At 35.7% G+C, this 21,858-nt stretch overlaps 1 protein-coding gene across 11 annotated transcripts in view; it reads left to right on the top strand.

The window, feature by feature from the left end:
- The window catches only part of AKT3 (AKT serine/threonine kinase 3), a 428,671-nt gene that overhangs the window by 139,906 nt on the left and 266,907 nt on the right, over nucleotides 1-21,858 (top strand). The window lies entirely within an intron of this gene.

Raw genomic sequence — 21,858 nt, 5'->3', positions numbered from 1 at the left:
GTAGTCATTGATTACTGTGTCTTGTGTACCTAACCTGTTCTACTGATCTACTATTTCTTAGCCAGTACCAAATAATTTTGATGATTGCTGCTTTATAATATAAGATCTTTTCCACCTAGATCACCTTCCTTTGCATTTTTTTCATTTCCCTTGATTTTCTTGACCTTTTGTTCTTCCAGATAAATTTTGTCATTAAAATTTCTAGCTCTATGGAATACTTTTTTTGTAGTTGGGTTAGTATAGCACTCAATACCTCAATTAATTTAGGTAGAGTTATCATTTTAATTATATTAGTTTGAGCTACCCATGATAATCATATGATTTCTCTTTGTTTTGTTACTGACATGTTATTTAAAATTTTTGCTTCAATGTTCTTTAGGGAAATTGGTCTATAATTTTCTTTATCAGTTTTGACTCTCCCTGGTTTAGGTATCAGCACCATATTTGTGTCATAAAAGGAATTTGGTAGGACTCCTTCTTTTGCCTATTTTTCCAAATAGTTCCATATAGTATTGGAATTAATTGTTCTCTAAAGGTTTAGTAGAATTCACTTATAAATCTTGTCTAGCTCTGGAGATTTTTTCTTTTTACCTTTAGTCTGTGTGTATCTCTTTGCTTCAGATGTGTTTCGTGCAAACAACGTATTGTAGGTATTCGTTTTTAATCCACTCTGCTATCCAATTCCATTTTATGGGAGAGTTCATCCCAGTTAAACGTGTATTTCTCTCCATCCTATTTCTCTTCCTTTTTATAGTTTTCTTTCCCCTTCTATTATGTCCTTCCTCACTAGTATTTGCTTCTGAGTACTGCCTCCTTCAATCTGCCTTCCCATCTGTCAGCCCTTCCCTCTTTTCTTTCCCCTTTGCCTTCCTACTTCTGTCTTCATTTCTTCCTTTCCTTCTACCAATCTACCCCACCTTCTTCCCTTTTATGGAATTTGGCTGCAATATTCCTTGGCAGTTTTCATTTTGGGTTCTCTTTTCGGAGGTGATCATTGGATTCTTTCAATGATTCTAGGATATTAGGCCGGTTTTCCTTGACAGTGGCGTGAAAAAATCTCTCTCGGCTCTTTTTTTTGATCATGGCTTTTAGGTAAGTCTAATAATTCTTATTTCTTGCATCTGTTTTCCAGGTCATTTGTTTTTCCAGTGAGATATTTTACATTTTCTTTTTTTGTTCATTCTTTTGGTTTTGTTTGACTGATTCTTACTGTCTCAGAGTCATTAGCTTCTGCTTGTCAAATTCTAATTGTTAAGGAACTATTTTCTTAAGTTACTTTTTGTACCTCCTTTTCCATTTCTCCATTTCCACTTTTTAAGCAGTTGTTTTCTTAAGTGGAGTTTTTTTCCCCCAATTTGGCTTATTGTATTTTTTAAGGAATTGTTTTCTTCAATCAATTTTTGTCCTTCCTTTCCAAGCCATTGACTCTCTCTTGCACCATTCTCATTTCTTTTCCCAGTTTTTCTTCTATGTGGGTTTTTAAATCCTTTTTGAGCTTTTTAAAGAAGGTTTTTTGTTTTTGAGACCAATTCATATTCCGCTTTGAGGCTTCCCATGTAGGTATTTTGACATAGTTGTCATCTTCTGGGTTTGTGTTCTAATTTTTTCTGTCACCATAGTAGCTTTCTCTGATTAGGGCTCTTTTCTGTTTTTACTCATGGTTTTATCCTATTTTGTGACTTTCAATGCTGACCTCTGCTCCTGGGACACAGGCTTCTTGTGCTGGGGCAAAGGTTCTTGTCACTGGCTTTCTGTGCCAGGGCCTTGGGTGCTAGTGGTTTGCCCATTGTATTGGGATGACCTGGCTTAGTCATGCCTGTTGTGTTTAAGGGGTTCCTGGGCTGGCTGTTTGCCTTTTGCACTGGGGTTGGAGACCTCATAGCTGGACTGCTGTGTCACTAACTTGCTGAGCTACACAACGAGCCTCAGTTGCTGATGTGTGCTGTGGTTGAGAGCCTCCCACTGGCTTGCTTGCATACCACCTGCATTGGGCTGTGCTCCCCTTTTGCCCAAGTTATAATGACCTTTCCTGAAGTCCTTTTAAATTATCTTAAGCTGAAAAATTGTTTCATTCCATCTTTTTGTGGGTTTTGTTGCTCCAGAATTCTTTTAGAGGCTTGATTTAATGTTGTTTCTGAGGAAAACTGGGGAGAGCTTAGGCAGCTTCCTGGCTTTTCACCTGCCATCTTGCATCTGTTTTCTCAGGAGATCACTTTTGCGTCTGTTCTTAAGAGTTTTACTTCCTGTAGCAACCATCAAAATGCATTAAATATCTAATGTTAGCTCCCACACTCTGTATAGGAAAGTAGATCAAGACAGGGAATTAGGTATTGAGCATTTTAACTAACTGTTTTGAATTTAGAACAAATGACTAAAACTTCTAAGTTTCTTAATCTCTTATGCCCCAGTTTTCCATTCAAAAGACAGGGTTACCCAAATGTTGGAAATCCCCACAAAGAATTACCTCTAGTTATCTGTTTGGGAGTTGTTTGAGAGTAACTGACTTTGCTTTGGGTCAGAGGCTAGATTTAAACTCATCTTCCTGCCTCCAATCCCAAACCAAGGTTGACAACTAGAATAGCAAAAACAAACCAAAAAAACCTGGAGTGATTATGAATTAATGATCCTTGACTGTTAATCTGTAGATTTTACATATTTTGTTACTTTGAAATAATGGTATTATTACAGCTATTTATAGTAATATAAGAATAGCAATAATAATATCTCACCTTTATTTTATCCTTTAAGGTTTTTTTTCTTTACAGTATCCATATTAAGTCTCTGGGAAATGTCATACCTAAGCATAAAAAATTCTAAGGGCAGACTTAATTCTAAAAATAAATTAAATTAAAATAAGTTAGTATGAACTTTTAATTGGAATAAATTTAGATATGTTTAAAGTATTTGAATTGCTATATAAAGCATATAGCAATTAAAATAGAATAATGATTAAGAAAATTATAATGAAAGTATTGGGTATTAAAAAGCATTGCCCTTTTACATTTAAACAAAATGATTATTAATTCAGACTTTAACATAAATTACTTTGGACCAAATGGACATGAAGTAGGCGATAAATGAAAATCAGACAGTGAATTCTAAAAGGAGTAAATAGATTTTTATTTCTGTGGGAATAGTTATATTTTAAACCCACACAGAAATACTAATATTAACATAATGGAGATTTAGACTACCCAAGATGGTGTCATCATGATGTAGATAGAAGATACCAGGGACTTGCTTATAGACTGGAGAACTCAGTCAGTGAGGATCGTCTGCATTAGCCTACTATGGGATGAAGAAGAGCTATTTTAAAGATACTAATAATTCCATTTATACAGCCTTTCATTGCTTTCATTCAAAGCAAAATAATTCCATTTATGCAGTCTTTCATTGCTCCCAGCCACTTGAATGATTCCATTTTATTTTTTTTGTCTCTTGACACTTTAAAAAAAATTTTCCTGAACACAAATACAAAATAGAAAAAAACCCCAAAAACATACCATAAACTTAAATATTGTAACTTAAATTTAAAAAAGAAAAGCATGTTATGTACATAGCAGAACATAAGAGAGGATTCAAATTGTGTAACAATAAATTTTCAAGAAAGCCTGTATGATAAATAATACTTGTGTTGAAAATTGTCCATCTTTTCTTTGCTTCCTTGGAGTATTGTTCTCTGCTGTGCACTTTTTTACTTTGTTCTTTTCCCCCCTACATGCATTCCCCCAGAAGGCTACAATAAATAAAAAGCCAATGAGGAGAAAAAAGTAGCCTAGACGTCATCTTTCAAGAAATTATCAAGGAAAACTGCTCTGACATTCTAGCACCAGAGAGTAAAATAGATATTGAAAGAATTCACTGATCGCCTCCTCAAAGAGATGTCTAGGCTCCTTTTTTGATCATGGCTTTCAGGTAGTCCCATAATTTTTAAATTGTCTCTCCTGGATCTTTTTTCCAGTCATTTGTTTTTCCAGGGAGATATTTCACATTGTCTGCTATTTTTCCATTCCTTTGGCTTTGTTTTATAATTTCTTGATTTTTTCATAAAGTCATTAACTTTCATCTGCTCCATTCTAACCTTAAAGGAATTATTTTCTTCAGTGAGCTTTTGGACCTTCTTTTCCACCTGGTTAATTCTACTTTTTAGGGCATTCTTCTCCTCATTGACTTTTTTGGATCATTTTTGCCATTTGGGTTAGTCTATTTTTTAAAGTGTTATTTTCTCCAGCATTTTTTTGGGTCTCCTTTAGCAAGCAGTTGATTTGTTTTTCATGATTTTCTTGCATCACTCTCATTTCTCTTCCCAATTTTTGCTCTACTTCTCTTACTTGATTTTCAAAATCCTTTTAGAGCTCTTCCATGGCCTGAGACCAATCCATATTTTTCTTGGAGGCTTTGGATGTAGGAGCTTTGACTTTGTTGTCTTCTGTTTGTACACTTTGGTCTTCCTTGTCACCAAAGTAAGATTCTATAGTCTGATTCTTTTTCTGGTTTTTGTTCATTTTCCCAGTATTTACTTGACTTTTGAGCTCTTTGTCAAGTTCTCAGCTTCTGGGGGGAATCGGGGGGCGTGTACTGTCATCCACTCAATTCCCCCACAATCTGTGGGCCTAGAGTCCAGAAATAGTCACTCTCACTGCCTCTGCCCCTGCTACTGCTGCTTCTGGCTCCTTCTCCCACAACCTCCTCCACCCCCTCCGCCACCCAGGGTCTGGGGAGGACCACTCTACTCTCTCACACAGGTTCCACAGGTTTTTTCCACTGACCTTCCAATTTGTCCTTGGCATTTTGGGGTTGTGAAGTCTGGAAAACACCACAGGTGCCTGAGATTCATTCCTCCAAGGCCTGCTCAGGTCCTGTCTGTGCTAGTGTGTCCCACGTTGGAATGTGCTCTGCTCCCAGTGTGGCGCAATAGACACTTCCTGGTGAACTTCTAGGCTATCTTGGGCTGGAGATTTGCTTTTCTCTGTCATTCTGTGAGTTCTGCAGGTCCAGGATTTGTTTAAAATCATTTTTTATAGGTATGTGACTGGGTTTGGGGAGAGAGTGCTGGCAAATCTGTGGTATTACTCCACCATCTAGTTAGACAATATTTTGATAAACATTTTGTTATGTCAAAAGTAAGAGAAAGAAAATATTCATTTCTGCGCATTCAGTAGTGATTTGTATATCGATTTGTATCTATTTTTTCTTGCTGAAGCAGAGCAGTTTGAGCCTGAGTATTATAGAATGAAAATTGCTCTTGTAAATATGGAAAGATAGATATGGATTGGGCAGTGGTCCAGATTGCTACTGTGAAATTTAAGAAAGGTGAAGATACAACTTTTGACAAGAAGATAAAATGGATTTAAATCAGTTATACAAATTCAACATTTATTGAATACCTATTAAGTTCAAGATACTCTTAATACTTTACTATGAATTAAAAAGACTATGAAATTTTCTTTGAGATTTTTTGTTCTAAAAGGTCCAATTTATTTATTCCTTACCAACATGCAACACTTTAGTTTTTCACAAGAATGCCAGTAATTTTTAGTTTTATGTTTTTGAGTTTTTGGATCTTCCCTTCTGCGATAATCTAATCTCTAGTTTTGAGTATGACAACTGTACGCCACAGAATAGGAAAATACCAGGGAATTTGTTGAGTAATTGTACAAGATCCAATCAACAGAAATTTTACAGCTTATTTTATACCTTGCTCAAAATTACCCCTCGCATCCTGAAGGAGAAATAGGAGTCACCCTCTGTGGACTCAGCATGTGAATGAAAAGAGGGTGTTGGGGAAGTAGCCTTCTTAGGAGCATTACCTTATTAATTAGAGTTATGCAAGTGAATTGACCCTCTTCACTATTCTTCACAATCCTACCTAGTCATTCCTGTTATTTAAGTTTCAGGAACTCCCTAGAGTGTCAAATGCAAAGTTGTTAATTTCCTAAGTAAAGTCCTTTCATAACCTAATTTTAACTTACCATTCCATCTTTGTTGTACATTACTCCCTTTCATCCAACCAAATAGTCTTTCTTGTGCTTCCTGGAACACTGCATTCTGTTCCCCATGACGTAGCCTTTGCATGTGTGGAATTCACCATCTTCTCATTTCTTCTACTTAAAATCCCTATTTCTTTTAAAATCCAGCTTAAAAGCAATGACTAACATAAGATCTTTACTGATTTCCCCTTAGTTGCTTTTTCCTCCTCTTCATTACAGTTATTTTGTATGTGTTATACATATTAAATTGTCAGGAGCAAATTAATATGAGCCACAACAATAAAAATAGAAAACTCTTGGATTTCCTGTGTCACTATTTGGGTCATCGATATATAGGGACCTTTGAAATTATTTTAGAGTAAGTAACAAGGGAAGGCACTCTTGACCTCATAGGCATCACTGAGAATTTTGAATGTGTGTATGTGAAATCAACTATTTGAATAAATTAAAATGATAGATTAGGTAGAAATTGGTGGGAGAGTAGAGTTTACTCATATGAAGAAATCCATGAACCAGGATGGGGGAAAGAGTTACGGAAACTATTTGGTTGCATATATTGGAAGTGTTAACTATCATGATGTGTACCAAAGACCCTTTAGATAGATAAAGTGTTCCGTTCTGTTTTCTTCACCATTTAGCATGTGTGACCTTTAGACTGGAAAAGCCAGAACAAAAATGATTAATGCAGAATTGATGCCCCAAATAAGTAAAGAGATACTTAACAAACATATATTTAGCACTTGTGTAACTAGGCATTATGCTAAATGCAAAGAATATTATGTGAAAACTCAAAAACAGTCTCTAACTTCAAATATATTCTGATGGAAGATAGAACATGTAAATAAAAGGTTCATACAAGACACATATAGACTAGATAGAAGTAACCTTAGAGGGGAGGACTCTTGCAACTGGGAATATTAAGAAAGGGCTCATTGACCCAGTGTCATTTGAACTTAAGATACGAAAAAACCTAGGGATTCCAAGAGGTGCTGATGAGGAGGGAGAACATTTCCAGCCTGAGGGACAGCCATTGCAAAGGTACTCAAACAGAAGATGGAGCTGGGTCGGAGGAACAGGGAGTAGGCAAATCATATCTTTATTATAGGTTACAGGGAAGGAAATCAAGTGAGAGAAGACTGGAAAGGGAGGGAGGGGAGCATTTGTAATGAACTGCAGATGCTAAAAGTTGCATCTTTGATCTTAGAGGTAATAGGGAGCCATAGAACTTGATCAAGTCATAGGTAGTATTAGGGAAGCATTGGGATGTACGGAGATAATGCGAGCAGACTCATGGTTTGGGAAAATTGCTTTTAGCATCTGTATAGAAGATAGATTGGAGCCAAGTGAGATTCAAGGAAGGGAGACAAATTAAAAGTCTACTGTAATTTCCTGGTCACATGAGGAACAAGATGGCAAACTAGATTTTTTTTCTGATCCCCATGGCCTCTCAGACCTCTCCAAAATAGAAATTATGTGCCAAAGATAAAGCACCATTAGTTGTTTCCATGAGCTTGGATATCCAGACTGCAAAGGGCTTTATAAACCTAGACACTGATAATCACTGACCCAAGCCTACTTGGCAATGCACTCCCTTCCACCCACACCTCACCACCTCCTAAGCTATTGACAGCAAGCTTGCATTAGCCAACCCGTATGCTGGTTTCCCCTCCCTCTTTCCAGTGCTATGAAGACCCTGGTTCTAGGTTGTAGAAATTTGTTCAGAGATAGATAACCCACTTGACCACAACCCTTCAGGAGCTAAGTTTCCTGGTGTCTGCAGTCTAGAAGTACCAGTGCTGTAAGTGCTGAACTGCTGGTACTGGGGAAAAGAGGTTCTGAAATGCCAGTGTTCGGCCATAGAATGGAGGAACAAAAACCCTTGGTTTACCACAACAGGGCAATGTATGTATGGGGGGCTGTGCAACACTCCATCAAGCCTGAGGGAAAGAATATAACATGTAGCTGGGGCCACTTCTGATACCCAGAAGTCAGTTGGGGCAGCGACCTGGGCTGGTGAAATGTGAATTGCCCAGTGTAGGAGGAGGCTGAGATGTGTTGAGATCTAGTCCCAAAGAAAACTGTAATCAGAGTGGGGGAGGAAGTCAGGAAGTGAATGATAAAGCAAAATAAGGGATGGGGAGCCACTGATAGTACCATAGATTTTGGGAAGAAGAAAACTCAAAGACCTTGAACATAAACAGATGAATCAGCAGGTAAAACAGTAACAACAGAAGGAAATATGGCCTCCAGATCTTGTAAATGAGTTCAGGCATCTATGAATCAGCAATGCAAAATGAAGGAAAGTGATCCAATGCTTGATGACACAGAGGATCCTGTAGATTTTGAGGAGAACATGGGACCACAACATGCTGCTATTTCTTAGTGGCTTAAAAAGAGAAATAATTATGAGAGCAGAATTTATGCATGGCAAAAATAATGAACAGCTTAGAAGAACAAATCTGCAGTTAGAAAAGCAGATCTGCAATGGCAAGATTCAAAGAGAATAGTATATTGGGAATGCACATAAGCAGAAATGAAGGACATCATAGAAAAAGAAAAGCAAAAAACAGAAACATTAAAAGAAATTACACACACACACACACACACACACACACACACACACACACACACACACACACACACACACACACACACCAATGACTTTAATACCATATTGAAGGAAATAATAGAGAACTGCCAAGAATTTTTGAACATAGAAAATGAATTCTAATTGAAAGAATTCATAGACCACTTCCAGAAAAAAAAACCAAAAAAAAACCCTAAGACTTCAAATACAGTGGTTAATTTTAATAATTCACATCAGAAATAAGTTCTCTAAGCCATTAGGAGAAAGACTTTGAAATACAAAGGAAAGGACATTCAAGTAATGCAATTCTGCACCCACTAGAAAAAGGAGGAAGGAATGGAATAATGTGTTCTAAAGAGCAGTGGAGCTCAGGATACAGTTCAGTGTGACCTATCCTGCAAATTTGAACTTCACCTTGCAGGACAAAAGATGGACATTCAGTGATAAAGAAGAATTTGAAAAATTTTTAGAAAGAAAACTAAAACAGGAGAGATTGATTCTTGAATACTCCCAACAACAGAAATGAAGAAAGAGAGTGAATAAAGGCTGCAGACCAAGGACAGCACAGTCTCCAGACTTCAAATCCAGTGTTCTTCCCACTCTACCACCTTCCTCAGGGCAACTTATGTGCTGAAAATGGTGTTCGAGGACAACTTTCTTTGTCAGTGATGTACAAGATCTGTTTGTTTGAATCAATCTTCCCCACAAATCATGTACACTAAGAATACTTCTAGTCTTCCTTGTACCAGTCCTATAACATTTCACCACATATTGCCTTATTATTTTTATATAAGTATATATTATTTTCTTAGGAACATATATTTTGTCCAACTTTGTATTTTTGTGCTTAAGTGCCTGCATAGATGAAACACTTTGAAAACTCTTCCTATAGAGAAGGGCTTGAATAAACATCTAGGTTGTACGTCACTGAGTTGAACTTGGGAGTTAGGAAGAACTGAGTTCAAATTTGGCATTAGAACCTTACTCAAGACCCTGGATGAGTAATTTAGCCTCTTTCTGTCTTAGTTTCCTCTCTTGTAAAATGGAATAATAAATAGTACCTTACCTCTGGAATTAAAAGAATAAACATTTACTAAGCACCAGTTATGCTCCTGCCACTGTGCAGTGCCCTTTACAAATATTATCTCATTTGATCCTCACAGTACCCCTTGTAGGTAGATGGTATTATTATTCCTATTTTAAAATTTGAGGAAAATGAGGCAGACAGAGGTTAGGTAACTTGCCTTACTGGACTTGAACTCAGGTTTTCCTGACTTCAGGTCCAGTGCTCTATTTAGTGCACCACCTATTTGTTTTGTAAACCTTAAAGTGCTACCTAAATGCTAACTGATACTGTTGTTATTTCCAAGATAAAGTATGTGATTGTTTCAGGTAAGTTGCTAGTACTGTATGAACTGACAAGACCTGGCCTGTCAAATTTCCTTTCATAACATTTCTTTCATATGCTCCCTTCTTTACTCTGACACAGCATCACTTCATACCTGGTCTTTTATAAAGTAGCATATTGGTTAGACTGCCTGCAACACATATCTCACCTCACTGTGTTCAGCTACCAAAATGATTTCCCCCAAGTTTAGGTACAATCATGTTACCCCCTCCTATGCAATGAAAACTTCACTGGCTGCTTATCACCTCTAGAATCAAGTGTAAAATCCTCTTTCACATTGATGGTGCAGTGGATAGAACACCAGTGCAGGAGTCAGGAGGACCTGAGTTCAAGTCTCACCTCAGACACTTGACACTCACTAGCTGTGTGACCTTGGTCAAGTCACTTAACCCCCATTGCCTCATCCTGGGTCATCTCCAGTCATCCTGAGGAATATCTATCTGGTCACTGGATTCAGATGGCTCTAGAGGAGAAGTGAGGCTGGTGACCTGCACAGCCCTCCTTCACTCAAAACAAAGTCAAGTGCAAATCATGTCATTATTTCTCTGATGGCATGGTCTTCTTCGACAACGAAGGACGAACACACACACTTTTGTAATCTGCCCCTCCTAGCCCTGTCTTTCCAGCCTTCTTGTACTTTACTCTCTCATGAACCCTGATCCAGTGACACTGGTCTCCTTGCTGTTCCTCAAAAAAAGATACTGCATCTCCAACTCTGGCTGTTTATACTGGCTTGCCACTCCCCAACCTTCCCCCCACCCCCAATGCCTGTAATGTTTTTCCTCCTCATCTCTGCCTCATGGCATCCCTGGGTTCCTTTAAGTCCCAACTAAAATCCCACTTTCTATAGGAAGCTTTTTCCTAATCATTCTTAATGCGAGTACCTTCCCTCAATTGGTGATTCCAGTTTGTACATAATTATTTGTACATAAATTATTAATTTCCTCTATTAGATTGTGGTCTCCTTGAGAGCAAGGATTGTCTTTTACCTTTCTTTGTATCCCCAGAGTTTATCACAGTGCCTGGCTTATAATAGGCATTTTATAGAGACTAGTTTGTTGAAGATCATTTAATTTAGTTATATGATGATCAGTAATAGCTACCTTACATTCACACATACTTTCAGGTTTACAAGGAGATTTATAAATATCTCATTTGATCTTCACAGCAACTTTAGGAAGTAGGTGCTATTATTATTCTCTTTTTACAGATGAGAAAACTGAGGCACAGAGTGGTTAATAACTGATATTTATATAGTACTTACTGTGTGCTAGGCACTGTGCTAAGTGCTTTAAAATTGTCTCATTTGAACCTTACAACAGCTCTGAGAAGTAGGTGCTATTATTGTCCTCATTTTACAGTTGAGGAATCTGAAGCTTGGAAGTTCAGTGACTACTAGCTCACAATAGGGTTACAAAGTGTCTGAAGTGATCATTTTAAACTCTGATTTGCGTGTCTCCAGGTCTCATTGCTCTATCCAACATTATATACAGTTGTTTCAATGGTAATAGACGGATTTTATTTTTGTTATTTTTAAAGTAGTAAGGGAACATTGAGGCACACTTAGGTTATATCCCTAAAGAGAAATATTAGATTCCATAGTATTCCACATATTTTTTTGTATCCTGATATGAACAACATAAGGTCTTGACAATGTAATACAGAGAAAGAATTTAAGAAAGAATTTTCCATCTCTATAAACAAACATTACATAATCAATTAAGTGTAACTTTTCAATATTGAATGTCTTTCTGACTGTGTGAATACATGTAATATGGTCCTTGGTTTATAGTGATTTCTTTGTCATGTTTCATCTGCTCTTGAATGTTTGATTCTGAAACTAGTGGAACAAATGCCTTCCTTTTGATCTCCTCCCCCTTTTTAATCATATTTTGCAAACCTGGTGTAACATTTATCTTTATTTGTTTAAGAGGCAACCCAGAATGAGTTTTTTAACACTGGTGCAGATTGTGGTATTATGTTAAGTTAAATTATGTAAAGATGAACGTTATATTCTATGTAGGTAATCACAATAACTAAGTTACTCATAATATTCATTTGATACCATCAAGCAAATGGTTATTTTTTTGTTTTTATCTGTTATTCAGGGACTAGTTCACTAATTACAAGATATTTATAGTATATTCAGTAAAGTTAGTCATATCAAAGTGAGAGTGGGGTCATGGAATTATATATCCTTGGAAAGATAAACAAGAAGATTGATATTTGTCATGCTTAGCATAGTGCCACCAGTCAGGCATACTCAGTTCATATTAAAGAAGCTAATCCTTTGATTTAATGATTACATAGTTGAGATGTTTTGAAATACTGTTCTTGGCTCATGGAAAATGCAGGAAAAAATTTGTATCTTTTACAACAAAAATTACCTAATAAATTAAAAGAATTAGAAATAGTTTAAAATCATATTGAAATTTTACTGAACTTCTTAAGTGAGAATAAAACTATTAAACAATTGACATTTTCAAACTTACGTGCTTTCCCTATTGTCCTCCTAAGGAATAAGAAGAGTTTTTAGATGCATTTCTCAGTCTCTTAAGCTTATGAAAGTAGTTGGGATAGTAGAGACTTTTGTGTCTTAGGCTCATCTAATGGTACGGACAGTACTCTTAATTGGTATTCAGATCATAGGCAAGCACTGAGCTCAGCGTGCAGCCAAACATGGAGCTTTAGGATTTGAACAAAGCCACTGGCCAGGCAACTGAGTTGTCAGGGTAGCTAAAGCTATATTGTAAGGAACTCTTGAATAATAGGGAGACTGAGTAGAAGTATCACTATGCAAATGTAATGGAAAAATTTCATGTCACTAGCCTTTAAAAACAAACAAAAAGAACTTATTCATTATTCTTTCTGTTTGATTTGTATGGATCATAGATGTAGTTGGAGTTTGGAGTAAAGTAACTGTATAATTCATTAATCATAATACCAATCTGAAAAATTTTGTAACAAATGGAAATTTTGCATTAAAAAATTAAGAAATTAGAAAAGAAAGTATTTAAGTATTTAAACTAATTTATTGCTACCTTTTACAAAGGTTAGTTTTCATTATCTACAGGTAATCTTTCCTCATCCACATTTATTTTTAGTATCACCCTTCTGTTGATTCTGTTTATATTCTACATAACTTATTTGTACATAGTTTATTTACTGTTTCTTTTGCTAGACTGTGAGCTCCTTGAGAGTAGGGGTCTTTTGCCATTCTTTGTATCCCCAGAGCTTAGCACAATGACTTAACACATGATAGGTTCTAAATAAATGTTTATTTATTCACTGGCTGACTATAACATGTCTCCATTTTTTTTTGTTTGTTTTTGTTTTGTTTTTAAAGCTGATTTGGAGAACCTCTGTCTTTTTAATATATTTAATGAGGCAATATTACTCTGGTTACTGTAGCCCAGAGAATAATTTAGCCCTTCTGGAATGCTTTGATTGCCCCAATTAGTGCAGAGCCTCGGTGAAAGTTAAAAGATAAAAAGCAGCTGAAGAGCTTTGTGTGATGGTTAATCAGTTCATTAGGATTCCAATGGGCTGTAATACAGGTGATATCATTGTTTGTCCTACAGTTAAAGAGAAAAAAGCATGATATGGTAAAAGTAAAACTTTAAAGGTTTTTATTTTTCAGCACAACAGACACTTTCCGACAGATACCCCCAATTCCCTTATAAAGTTCATTCCCTGAAAACATTAGTTGCTTAGTGTTAATGGTATGGTATTAAAATTGGCCATAAGCTTTATTACATTTGAACATTTCAAGCAAGACAACTTTTACTCTACTTAGTGGACTTCTAACCTCAAAACAAGATAAAACCAGTTGGATCTTTGCTTTGCCCATTATCTTCTGTGTGAGACAGTTATGTCTCCCCTTCTGTTGATTGTTATTCTGAACTTATGGAAACAAATTTCCCCATTATATATCTCAATTTCCCTCTTCTGCTAGAAGATAAATCTAGTATTAATCTATGTTGATAGTGTCTCTGTTTAAATGTCTCCTCCTTAATAGCCATAGGCAGAGAAATTCTCTTAGGTATGCTGATCAAAGCCTGAGGAGTGAAAATATTTAATCAACATCCACCACTGCTTTCTTCTACAATCAGTTTATTTTCCTATATTTGCTGCAAGTCGAAAGACTTTCTGGTTATCTATGGATCCCTACATTTCATAAGTCATGTACTACATAGTTTCTGTGGAAACAAAAGTTTTAATCATTTCTCACAGTTGATGGCTTATAATTCTTCTTCTGAAAAGCATTCATTGTAACTTCTTATTTTATTATGTTGATTTTTTTCCCTCTTTTAAAATTACATATTGGTTTATTAATATTTTAAAATGGCCCTTATTGTCTGTTTTCAATCTTGTTAATAGCTCTTAATTTTCATAATTTGTAACTTTGAGTTTGTTTAGATATTATTTGTTGATTTTTTTAGTTTTCTCTCTTAGTATCATGAGCAATTCATTGGTATTTTCAATATTTTTATTAACATAATTGCTTCAACTTTTTTGCAGGTATTACCTTAGATATATGACATTTTTGTTTTTTGTCTCATAGCAATGAAATTATAAATATTATAAATTACAAATGATATAAAGATAAACTTTTATAAATACTAAATTATTCATCATTTCTTAGATAATATCTTAGGCTTAAAAGTTATAGGACATGGTTTAGAATTGCAGTTCTGCCACTTACTACATTTGTGATCTTAGCCAAGTTACAATTTCTTTGGGCCCAATTTTCCTTTTCTGTAAAATCAAATGGTTGAACTAGGTAAGGTCCCTTCCAGGTCTGAGTCTATGATGAGTCTGAGTCTTCTCTTGGTGTTTTCCTTATTGATGACAGTTCTTATTGTATTACGTATAATGCTTTTGCCTTTCCACAGCTTTTTAGTGCTGTTTCCTAGCATGTGATCAGTTTTTGTAAAGTTCCATTTAATGCTGAAAAATTAAGATTTCTCCTCAATAGACCACAAAAGGTATTATGTCTAGCTTTACTTAAATTCGATTCATAGCATTGTCTTCTTAATTATCTTAATTTTTTTCTAACCACAATTGTATGTGACTTTAGTATTCTACTTTATAACTTAGAAAACGGATCCTTTGTTTAGCTTTATAAAACCTTATACAACCTTGCCCCGACTTATTTTTCAAGCTTTATTATACATCACTCTCACTCATGAACTCTGCAGCCAGATTCAGCCAAACCGTACTCGTTACCCTCATGTGACTCTATTTTCTGTGCACCCCACCTTTGTTTCATGGAAACCACTTCCTTCAAAGTGCAGTTCAAACACCACTTTGTATATATGAAACCTTTATCTAAAGCCTTTAGAGTAGCTAGGTTGTGTGGTAGATAGAGCACTGGCTTTGGAGTTAGAAGGCCTTAAGTTCAAATCCAGCCTCAGACACTTACTAGCTGTGTGACTCTGGGCAAGTCACTTAACCTTGTTTGTCTCAGTTTCTCATTTATAAAATGGGTCCACAACTGGAGAAGGAAATAACTGGGACTGAAACAGCTCAACAACACAAGAAGCCCTTCAGATGCTACTGGTTCTCTCAAACTCTCTTGTATCTACTTTGCATTTATTTGTATTTATTTTCTCTCTGCTTATTCTATATATTCTTTTTATCCATCATTTTTGTCTCCTCATATTAACATGGAAGGTCTTTGGAAGTAGAGATTGTTTCATTTATTATATATTTGTCCTCAGAATCTAGCACAGTACTTGGCACAAAATAGATCCTTAGCAAATACTTAATGGATTATGAGATATTCAGATGGAAATATCCAGTAGGCCTAGACAGGTGGTGATGCAAACCTGAATCAACACAGAAATTAGGGCTAGGTTATATAGATTTTTGTGTCATCTGCATAGAGATGATAAATGAATCCAGAGGAGCTGATGAAATAACAAAGAGAATGAGTATATAAAGAGAAGAGGATCAGAATCTTGAGCGTAAGCAAATTTTACTCATTTCTGAAGTATCTTTTCTGGTTATTCTATGGAGACTTCCTGTAAGTATTTTTCTTACTTGGAATATATCTTGGTTTTTTGAGAGGATTCAAGGGTTTCAGGTCTAGACAACCTTTCATTTAAATTGTCTTATTTGAAACTTTCTTAGAATACTTTATTTTATGTCATTTCTATTCATTAGGAACTGTTTTATTTTTGCCTATCACTAGTTCCTAGCATAGTTAACCTTTTACATAGTAAAATAAATAATAAATGGTTTATTGAATTGAGTTTTATTGAAGTAATTTGCTCTAGTTTTCTGTGTCTTCACCATTAAAATGAATATTTGGGATGTGATGGTATATGAAAACTGTAACTCTAAATACCAATTTCTTTTTTATTTTACCTTGAAATTGAACTTCCTTCTTATTTCTCTCCTTCACTTTCATATCTCCCTTTCTGTACTGAGTATATGACTGTTTTCTCCTCACTTTGTGTTTTCATTGTCTTTCTACTTTCCTCTTCCATCTCTCAGCTTTTGATCTCTTCCTTTCTTAGCATACTACTTCCACATCTTAGTTAGCTATGAATATGGAATTGACGCATATTTAAAAAATAACTGTCCATCCGTTGGAGAATGGTTAAACAAGTTGTGGTATATGAGTGTGATGGAATACTACTGTGCTATAAGAAATGAGGAGCTCAATGATTTTAGAAAAACATTGAAAGACTTGCAAGAAATAATGGTTAGTGAAATGAACAGAACCAAGAGAATATTGTCTATATCAACAGCAGTATTGTTTTAAGAATGACTTTGAACAAAAAGATAGTTTGACTATTATAAATACTCAAAATAACTATAAAGGACATCTGAAGAAAGAAGTCATCTGCATCCAGAGAAAGATCTGTTAAATAGAAATATGTATAAAATAATTTTACATCTATATCTATATATGTGTATCTAATGGTAGCTATCTCTAGGGTGAGGGGCCAGGGGAGGGGAGGAAAAAATCTATATGATAATTTTGTTGTATATGTGAAAGGAATAGCAAGTTGTGTGTAGTAGATTTGCAGTTTCATGTACAATCAGCTTTTTATTGTACTATGCTGTGGAAATGAGTGTTTTACATAAACTTAAAACTTTAAAACAGGGAAATATATTTGGTACAATTTTATGTTCCTTGTACTCTTATAAATCAGTTAAGTTTAATTTATGAATTTTTTAGATTCTAACTTACTTCCATGTGACTCTCAATTGGTTTTTTTTCTATATTTAGAAATTTCCCCCCCCCAAACCTGTATTAGAGAATTGTTGAAGTTCAGATGTTTTGTAACAACTGGTATGTTTTTAAATTTGTTTGACAGTGTTATGTTAGTATGGTGATCAGTTATTAGATAAAATAATTATTTTAATTCAATATGGATTTTAAGGAAATTATTTTTTTTCATTTTCCACCTTGTAATACTGCTATTTCTAATAACCACCCTCTTTGATAGTTACATTGCTTTGCAAAAATAGATTTTTTTTTTTAATATCTTTTGTTTTTACATTTCCTAGATTTTTCTCTGTATCCCTACAGGCGCATCCTTTATAACAAATAATTTTTAAAAGGCAGAAGGAAAAAAATTCAGTAAAACTGATTAATATATCAAAAACGTAAATTATATGTAATATTCCACAACCATGGATACCCTTACCTCTTCAGAGTGGAAGGTAGTTGTCTTATATCTCTTGTTTGGATGCTTCTTGGTCTTTGTAATTTTGCAGTCTTTATTTTCAGTTGTTTTATGGGTTTTCTTTACATTTATATATTGTGTTCATTGTGTATATCGTTCTCCTGGCTGTTAACTTGGTTTTGCATCAGTTCATTCATGTACTCTAGTTTGCATAGTAGTTCCCCAGTTGGACATTTACTTTGTTTCTAGTCCTTGGCTCCTGCAAAAGCATTGGTATAAGTATTTTGGTATATATTGACCCTTTCTTCTTGTCAGTGACCTCATTGGCGTCTTTGTCTCATAGCTGAATCAAAGGGTATTTTCTAAAATAACTTTTAAATTTGTATCATTGCAAATTTCTAGAATGGTTATGTCAAATCACAGCTCCACCCTGTTATTTTGATTTACCTTTCTTTCATTATTAGTGATTTGTAGCATCCTTTCATGTGATTGTTAATATTTGCAGTTCTTATTTTGAAAACTTTGTTCCACTTGTCTGTTGGGAAATGGGTTTTGATTTTATTGATCTGTTAATTTTTGACATGTCTTAGATATCAAACCCATATCAGAAATAGCTGATGCAAAGATTTTTTTTTTGCAATTGACACTTCCCTTTCAATCCTAGATATATTTAAATTTGTGCAAAAGCTTTGCAATCTCATATCATCAAACCTAGTGTTTTTTTTTATAATTGCCTGTGTATTTGTCTGGTTAAATATTCGTATATATATGTATGTATATGTATATGTATATATATCGATTTACCTTTAGAGGAAGTTGTGGAGTTTAGTCTATAATGTTTCATGCCTGCTCCTCTGCTGTCATTTCTCTTTAAATTCAACTTTGATCTCTATACCTGTGTACTTTTAAAAGAAATGTTATAATACCTTCTCTTGTTGTTTTTAACCTGACAGATTTCTCCAGAATGTTTCTCCTAAAAAAAATTCTCTCTAAAAAGTGTAATTCATTTTATAGCTTATTCTTTTCTTGGTAGTTGTATTTGTTTATATATCTTGTTTTTCTGTTGTATAGGTTGGCAAGTCAAATACTTTTTCTTTTCAGGAACGCTTCAAGTGATTCCTTTCTTTAATGTACTTTTTTCATTAATCATTAGGCGCAAGTTTTCAGGTTATTTCATTTGAGTATGGATGAAGTGACTGTTTTTCAATAATATTCCCACCTAAGATTTCTAGTGGACATAGAATTTTCTTGTGATATTCAAATTTCTTTTATATGTTACAATTTTCTCCTAATAACTTACATGACCATGTTCATTGTTGGAATTAAGTCTCACTATATACTATGTGTCATCACTAGACCTTTGATTGCTCTTGTATTTTAGGTAATAAAGAAGTTCCAGGCAGTTGTCTTGTATTATTTCTTGCATTATGTGTTTTTTTAATTTATCACGTTCTTAAAGTTCTATGATCTTTAGTATGTAGATGTCGCTACACATTTTTTTCCTTCAAAATCAATGGCCTTTGCTTGAATAAAGCTCTTATGTTAATTTTATTGTTATTGCTTTTTATTTCTCTTCTTCCAGATTGTCCTTCACTATATTTATATTCCCCATTTATAGCCCTCTCTTTTGCGTTTTTTGGAGAGACTTGCCATTGTAGAATCAAGTTTTTCTATCCTATTAATTGTTTCTGCTATTACAAGCATAAATTTTGATATTTATTCCCTTCTAACTTAGTCTTTTATGGTTCCATTTCACTTTTGAACCATATGAGAACTTACAGCTTTGGTTTTTTGCTCTCTTGGGAATTTATAGAGTTGTGTTTCATCAGATTTTTGGTTAAATTTCCTTTGTCTTGTAATATTAACTCAGAGAGGTTTGAATTGTTACCTTTCCTTCTAGCTTTATTATATTCTCTTCATTTATCAGATTGTCATCAGTTTTTATTGCAATTTTCTTCCTTTTGAAGTCTTTGGTAATTTTAGCCTTTTTTCCTTAGGGCAGCCCTACCTGACGTAGGGGCATGATGGAGAAGTCAGAGAATTCCAGAGACATCTGAACTTAGCCAGCTCCTTAAGTGGAGGTTTGGAGTTCCTGGTTCCACTTTCCAGAAAGGCAATGGGTAGTGAGGAGGTGGGGTACCAAGACTGATGAGACTGTCCCCAAGAATAAGCTTCCTGGGACATGGTGGAAAAGCCCAAGATGGCCCAGAGTAGTGTAGCCAGATGAGAAACTAGGAGTCCTAGTCATCTTATTTTGGGTCTGTTTTTAAATTGTGCTGTCTGCCTTTAATTAGTCAATAATATCTGTTTGCCCACTGTTGCTTTATTTTTTGTGTGTGTGAGTCAGAGAGCATTTATTTAGTGTGTTATTTTTAATACTTTATGCCTATAAGTGTACCTAGGTATTGAGGGGTAAATGGTAACATTATGACATTCCCTGTTCTCAAGAAGCTTACATTATAACTGAATGAAACACAACAACTAATGTTTGAGATGGAAGAAATGATTACTTCAAGATTAAGATTATTTTTTTTGAGAGGGATTCAAGATGGCAGAGTAGAAAGACGCACATACACTAGCTCTTACCCCACAGCCCATAAAATACCTGTAAAGAAGAACTCTCAACAAATTCTAGAGCAGCAGAAGCCACAGAACAATAAAGTGGAGGAGATTTCTAGCCCAGAGTGACCTGAAAGACCAACAGGAAAGGTGTGCCATACCAGATGTGGAGCAGAGCCCAGCTTAGTCTTGGCTACGCAGCACCAGGACGAGCAGAACCAAGCAGGCTTCAGGGACAGAATCTCCAGCAGCAGCGCAGATCCCTCAACCCACAGGCACTGAAGGTTAGGGAGAGGGTCTTTTCCACTGGCTGAGAAGGGAGCAGGGTGTCCCCATAACTTGGGCCTCCTCGGGTGGCAGCAGTGGAGGCAGCAGGGGACGGGGCTCCCAAAGTAGGCAGCATCCTGCATCCATTGTTGAAAGTTTCATTGTAAACCCCCTGAGGGAACTGAGCCCTGTGTGGGGGACCTGCCCCCACCTGAGCAGCTGATCTTAATCTTACTCTGAATTGTGACCCTGCCCCCACCTAAAGCCCCTGAAGGTTTGGAGCAGCTCAGCAGAATCTCAGCCCCTAGTGCTGGCTTGGCAGAACTGGAGGCGAGGTGGTTGTGGAGAGGAAACTCAGAAGTCGAGTAAGTGGCTGGGAAAATGCCCAAAAGAGGGGAAAAAAATAAGACTACAGAAGGTTACTTTATTGGGGAACAGGTGTCTCCTCCCATCCTTTCAGATGAGGAGGAACAAGGCATACTGTCAGAGGAAGTCAAGGCCTCTGCCTCTAGGGCTTCCAAAGGGAACTTAAATTGAGCTCAAGCAATAGAAGAGCTTAAAATACAAGTTAGCAGCTTACTAAAGGAAAACCAAAAAATTGCTGAGGAAAATAACAGCTTTAAAAAGAGGCTGTCTCAGTTTGAAAAAGAGGTCCAAAAAGCCAATGAGGAGAAGGAGGCTTTAAAAAGCAGAATTAGCCAAATGGAGGAGAAGGTTCAAAAGCTCACTGAACAAAATAATTTGTTGAAAGAGAGAATTGAGTTCAAGGAAATGAATGACTCTGAGATAAACCAAGCAGTTAAAACCAGAAGTTTGAAAAAATAGAAGATAATGTGAAACATTTCATTGGAAAAAGAACTGACATGGAAAATAGATCCAGGAGAAACAATATAAAAATTATGGGACCACCTGAAAGCCATGATCAAAAAAAGAGCCTAGATATTATCTTCCATGAAATTATCAAGGAAAACTGCCCTGACATTCTAGAACCAGAGGGCAAAATAAATATTGAAAGAATCCACCAATCACCACCTGAAAGAGACCCAAACAGAGAAACTCCTAGGAATACTGTGGCCAAATTCCAGAGTTCCCAGATCAAGGAGAAGATACTGCAAGCAGCTAGAAAGAAACAGTTTGAGTATTGTGGAAATACAATCAGGATAACACAGGATCTGGCAGTTTCAACATTAAGGGGTGAGGGAGGAAAATACTGGGAAGATAAAGGGAGAAATGGAATGGGGTAGGCTATAACTCATAAAAGAGATAAGAAAAATCTTGTTCAGTGGAGGAGAAAAGGGAGAAGGGGAGAGGGGAAAAATGAAGCTACTCTTTCCACATGTGGCTGAAGGAGGGAATAACATGCTCACTAAATTTGATGTGAAAATTTATATCATATCACAGGAA

This window comes from Notamacropus eugenii, chromosome 2, assembly GCF_028372415.1.
Source record: "Notamacropus eugenii isolate mMacEug1 chromosome 2, mMacEug1.pri_v2, whole genome shotgun sequence".
In the NCBI taxonomy this organism is placed as follows: Eukaryota; Metazoa; Chordata; class Mammalia; order Diprotodontia; family Macropodidae; genus Notamacropus; species Notamacropus eugenii.
Note: the sequence above shows the minus strand (reverse complement) of the source record. Positions and strands in the feature narration are given on the sequence as shown.